This window comes from Halyomorpha halys, unplaced genomic scaffold (genome assembly GCF_000696795.3).
Source record: "Halyomorpha halys isolate HHAL.00 unplaced genomic scaffold, Hhal_1.1 Scaffold308.1, whole genome shotgun sequence".
In the NCBI taxonomy this organism is placed as follows: domain Eukaryota; kingdom Metazoa; phylum Arthropoda; class Insecta; order Hemiptera; family Pentatomidae; genus Halyomorpha; species Halyomorpha halys.
Genome location: NW_027107032.1, coordinates 179,446 through 185,984, shown reverse-complemented (window position 1 = coordinate 185,984; position 6,539 = coordinate 179,446).

The following is a 6,539-nucleotide window of genomic DNA, read 5'->3' as shown; positions in this document are numbered from 1 at the left end:
AGGCACTTGACCACAAGCAAATAAAACAAGTCTGCGCAAACAGATTCATTTTTGGTAGTATAGTATGATCGTAAATAGAAAAATACAGAATGATAAAAATAATGTAATGAAAGAAGTGGGAAATAAAAGGTATATATAGGTAATTAAATATGTGAGTAAAATAACATAATTAATAAAATAAAAATGTAAAGTTATATAATGCAAAGAAACTTTGAAATATGAATAATTTAAAAATGGAAAGAAAATATTCGTAACTAATGTATTATGTAAGTCAAAAAAAGAAGCATAGTAAGACAAAGAAGTAATTAGTAAATAATAATAATAATAATAATACTTTATGTGTGTGAATTGAAAATAGACGATAAAAGGAGAGAACAACAAGTTCAAAAATAATAAGCAAATTTCGTAAAAGCAGTGAACATTACAATAACATAAGAAACACACTAAAATTTAGTTCTGTCGGGTTAATAATGTTTTACGGCCTGAGTAATCTGGGATTTAATTATTCAGGAAGTATTACTTACATGTATCGAAGAAGGAATATAGAAGAAGGCGAGCCAATAGAGGTCAATGCCCAACAAGTTCAGAGGAAAAGCCTTCGGCAGAGACTGAGCGGATCGTCAAGTGAGTCGGCGGAAGTTTCAGGAGTAACAGAAACTGAAGACGAAGTGGATGAAGAAAGAAATGGTCGTGAGCAAAGAAACCGAGAAAGCACGTGGAGGCTAGGATTAAGAGGAAGGAAGACACGTGAGATCTGAGGAGGATGTAAGCAGAGAGGCGACCGCACATTGACAAACTATCAAGTGAAAGGGGAGCAGGGGGGTCTGCCTATTATACGAGTGAACGAAGGAGTAAGCTGTCTGGTGGACACGAGCAGTTCAAACACCATTTCATGAAGGGAAGTACTAATTAGTGGCGAGGGGAGGACACTCCAAGTAAAGGTTTGCAAATGTAAATAATCACTCTGGGTGGACCTTGCAGTATAGAGGATAGGACTGGGTAAGTGAGGGGCTAAAGAGAGCATTTTAACAGTTCATGTAGTGAGTAGGATGCTTAGGGATTATAATAATCACCTGTATTGGTTGTGATCTTTTAGAGAAGGTGGGGCTAAGATAATGAAAGAATAGTAATGGGAAATGGAATATTAAAATCGGACAAAAGAAGTGCAGATGCCAACAAACAATAGCAGACGGGAAGGCGCGAGTAGGGGCAGTAACGCAGGTGGAGAATTGGAAGGATGCCATTACAACGGATTTGACGATATTTTCTTTAATGAAGGAGAGGTATTGAGTTCAACAGGAAGGACGGTTCGTCAGATTCCATTAAAGCAAGAAAGAGTGACATGTGTTAGAGAACGAAGGTACCCACAGATACTCCGGAAGAACATGAGAGACGAAATCGAAAACTTTAGAAGACAAGATTTCATTGTAGACAGTACGTCACCTATAATAGTTCGTTGTGGGCGGTATGGATGAAGCCTGGTGAGAACGGGGAGATTTATAGGGTGGTCATCGATTAACGTAAGCTCAATGATAATACCGTCGCTGGTAAGTATCCGATACCGAGGTTTGAGGATATCCTTGACAGACTAGGAGGGGTTAAAATCTTTAGCACCTTAGACGTGAAAGTAGGGTATCACCAGATTCGTATGCACCCACTAAGAATTTAGGAGAATGCCGTTTGGTCTGAAGAACACGAACAATTCATTTCAAAGGTTAACAGACGAATTTTTGAGAGATATAGATGAATCAGTATGCCAGATTTACCTGGATGACTTCCTGGTGTTTAGAAAATTGGTTACAGACAATGTGAAACACTAAAAGAGCGTTTTTCAGAGGATGCGATAATTCGGACTAAAACTATCTCGAGAGAAGTCATTGGTAGGACAAAATACATTTTCACACACCATATCTTAGGAGGGGTTGAGATCGGGCCATTGAAGACAATATAAGAAATTGTATAGATCAGTAGCAGAAGGAACATTTCCTGACCTACAAAAGCAGTTCACGCTCACGACAGACGCTAGTGAGTACGCGCTTGGAGCAATGCTGTCTCAAGAAAGTGAAGTAAGGTATCACAGAAGCAGAAGCACGTTACAGCGCCTTTGAATGAAAACGACTGGGTTATATATTATTATTTATAATAATTATATATCATATTATAGACCATAATATGGTCAATAGAGCATTCCCAATCCTCCTTGTTCGGGAGAAGATTTAGGGTCCAGACGGACCATATTCTCCTCCAATGGGTGGGAAAGCTAAAGGAACCGTCGGCGATAATTACAAGGTGGAAAGAACTGTTGAACTAGTACAACATGGACATCACGAACAAACCTGGCCAGGTAAAAACATTGTAGCAGAATGGCTCTCGCGAACAATTATGGTAAACACAGTAGAATATGATCAAGGAAAAACGTCTGGAATTGGAAGGTAGTTTTTGAAGGAGTGGACTCTGGAAGAAGGACAGCAATCGGCCTCACCAGAAAACCAGATTGGAGAGGAGACGTCCGCAGAAGAAAGTTCAAACGACGAAAATAGAGGAGCTTGAGGAGATTATCAACAACAAGAGGTACCAGATTATTTTGAAGAGAAAAACGACGGGGTTGCTGAAGATAGAACATAGCAAGTACGGCAGCAGTATCATTTTGACTATCTGGCCACAACCGGGTGTCAAAGAGGATCAAATCTGTAGAGAACTAAAAGAAGCATCCAACGCCGGTAAGATTTACCATTTATATGTTGGAAACGCGACAATATGCGAAAAGAACTAACTGCTGTGGAGAATGGAAAAAATTGGCATAGATTGATCGTTTATTCGATGCACGTTGATGGTAGGCCCCCTGCGAGATCCAGAACATCAAAAGGAAGTGTTGGCGTATCACTAAGGAAAAACCAATTATCATGGGCTGAACGAGACTTTACAAGTTTTGTAATTGCGGCGCAAATATTTCTGGCAGGACAGAAAACACCAATCCTGGAGATTCTTGGGAAATGCGAGGTGTGCGTCAGTACGAAGTATGATCTGCACCCACCCCATGCGGCTCAAGAAGAGACCTCTAGCGCGAAGACATCGCTAAGCGACTTACAGGTGAATTCTTTCACCTGGAAAGGCTATATGTGAGCCATAGTCATCGATGTATTTAGTAAGTTGACTATGGCATATACAGGATAGATCAGCGGAGGCGGTTTTATGAGCCCTTCGGACATGGTTCCAATTATATGGTGTGTCCGACATAATTTCTTCCGACAGTGGGAGAAAATTTGACAATACAAGCATCAGAGAGGAAATGAGAATATTGGAAGTGGTTTGGCACCTCAACATCCAAAAAGTCGTCCGAGTGACTCCATAGCACTCTAAATGACGAGTGTACCAGCTAGAAAGGGGACTGGAACCTGATGACACCATGGAACGGGCAGACGCAGCAAACAACCACTCCATAGACACTGTCACGGGGTTTGCCCTATTCGAAATTCTTTTTGGGATACGGGTGCGTCGAGGGACTGCCGTGGTACTTTGCCGGGAGAGAATGAAATGGCCGATAATGCTTTGGCCTTCCATAAATCAGGAACAGGATTCGCAAGGAAAAAAGTAGAAGAGTGGTACAACATAACTTCTGCTCTATATATCTGCAATATCATAGGTGTTAGTTCAAATTTCTTTGGTGAAGAACGGCATATTCCGGGACCCAATTCTGAATCTTTCTCAGAAAATCCACCGGTAGCAGTTCCACCAGTTACAAATGAGTTTCCACCTGTCACACCAATCACCATGCCACAAGCACATGCCAATGCTCTGAAAATCTGGACGGCAATGGCACAAGATCTCAGGGACAATATCAGACGGTGTATCGAGAAGTTGCAGCAAGAGCCGGTACTTGCTTTTCCGAATTTCACTCGGCAATCCACAATAACAATAGATGCCAGTGAGTATGTGCTAGGAGCGCTGTTGTCTCAGGAGGGCGAAAGGAGAGAGGGCCCAGTGGCATACGCCAGCAGGTGCCTAATGGAGACGGAAATTGAATATAGAACAATGGAGCGAGTACTCCTTGGAATAGTGTGGGCTGTTGATCACTTTAGGCCATATGTGTTCAGTAGAAGGTTCAAGTTACATACTGACCACAAACCACTCCAGTGGGTGGGAAAACTGAAGGAATTGTCAACCAGAATTATAGGCTGGAAGGTGTTCCTAGCCAAATATAATATGGATATACTATATAAACCAGGTAAAAAAAGTGGTTGGTTGTCTCAAACCGTGAGGCAAGAAAAAGGACAATGAGGCTTCGAAAATAGACGCCAAGAGAGAAAAAACATGGGTGACCATGATGACCTCTTGCAGCAATGGTGCACCAGGTGCGAGACAGGTTTTCGGAGGTAGTTTTGGAACGGCCGCATCTCCTTAGATGGGGGAAGAGAATTTGACAACTCCTTGATCCGAAAGGAAATGATCACTCATCACATCGATGTGGCACCTTAACACACCAAGAATGATTGAGCTCGAACTCCCTGATTCTTTGAAATTCGTCCGAGATACTCTTTTTGCGTATTACTCACAATGGACTTTTGTAGGGCGAAGTGCTGTCCACAATTGCTTCCGTAAACTTTCTATTTCTTCCCTAATGTGTTTTCGAAGTGCCTGGGGGTATCACCTCTTCTTAACGTGCTTCACCCTATCCTGCTTCAATGTGATTTCGTGCACCATTTTTCCTCAAGCTCTCGGTACTTCCCCTTCTTTACAAAAAATATCATTATATTACTTCAATATTGCCTCTTTCCAACTCTCCCTCTAGTTAATCACGTCCGGTCTCGCTTACAGTCATACATGAGCTTCTGACAGCTGTAGCTCTTCACTCCAATTCTAATGTTCCACTGAAACCCACTATTTTTTATTTTCGCTACCACCTTTTACAAAATATCTCGTAGTCAATGGTTATCAGTGGGTAATCAATGATTATCTGGTTATCTCGGACTGTTACCTGTTACCTCCCTTAGCCCCCCAGTTACCCAATTCCATTTCTGATTTCTCTTTAATGGTGCAAGGCCTACCCAGAGTGATCAACTGACAGTTACATACTCTGACCTGTAGTTCCCTCTTTCCATCACTCAATCTCTCTAGGGCCTCTCGGCAGACTAATGTGTTTTCCAGGGTTAATCAGACAGCTTACTCCTCTCTTCGCTCGAATAATAGGCAAACCGCTGTGATCCTCTTACATGGTGGTTCTCCAACGTGCGGTCGCCCCTCTGTGAGTACACTCCTCAAAACTCTTCTCGATTCTACCTGTTTTTTCGCTTTTTCTCCAAGTCCTCCTCTTGCCTTGACCACAGGAGATACCTACCGCAGATGCACCGCTCAATGATCTACAAGTCGACACTCACTAGGAGCGGATATAAATGAGTAACCATATTTAATCTCTTCAGTAATGCGGCAATGGCGCATCAGGTGCTGGACAAGTTGTCGAAAGCAGTGTTAGCAGCTATCCGATTGTGGTTTCAATTCTACAGAGCTCCGGGGCGCATCTCTCAGATTCAGGTAGAGAATCCAACAATGCCATGTTTCGAACAAAAATGAAGGACCTTGACGTAACATGGTATCTCAACGCACCAGGGCACCTCAAGAGTAGAGGAGGCATAGAGTGGCTTCATGGCAAGTTATATATATTATATTATATAGGCTTCATCGATACTTAAGTTATATATATACATAACTTAGGAGTAGTCGAGGGCGAATGCAAAAAAAAAAAAAAAAAACGTCATAAGGAACGAATGGGGAAGTGAAAGTGCCTTTATTTAGTCCAGTACCTCTGGACCGAATTTATTTTTTAACAATGCAACCTTTATTCTATAATATATTACGTTGTAGTACCTTACAAGATACGCTTTTCAAAAGATAAACAAACTTCATCTTTCGGTAATAGACATTTGAGCAAGTTACTTATTTTTTGATTTTCCGCAGTCAAAATATTAACGATACGATTCACAAGGAAAACATTAGACTTGTCTACTGAAGCAAATAGCTTTTATGCACATTCTTCACAAGCTTACTATATTAAAATACAACAAATAAAAACAAAAAATAAATAAATAAGTTAAAATAAAAAATGAATATGTAGAAAATTTAAATAATAATTATTTTTTTATTTTTCCTATCGCCACATTGATTATTTTGTAGCCAGATGGCATTATGAAGAATCAGAGATCATTTCCTAGATCTGAAACTCGTTGCTTAGGTCAATAAAAATTGGATTGCAAAATATATTCTATGGTTTGGATATTCAGGTTAGATATATATGTACAGGGTTTCCTATAAGTGTTTACCTATATAACAGAAAAAGACTCGGAAGTGAAATTCTAATAGACAAATAAGGGTTGCTATCACGAAATAAGTGGTTCATTGTTGCATCCCTTTCTTTTCATTATTTCTCGAAGTAGAACAGACAAGTAACTTAGTTTGAAAAATATTTGTACTTCTAAAACGTTTCTAATTATAATAAATTTAAAGAATTATTTATTTATTCTTCTATAACTTATTTTTTGAAAGTA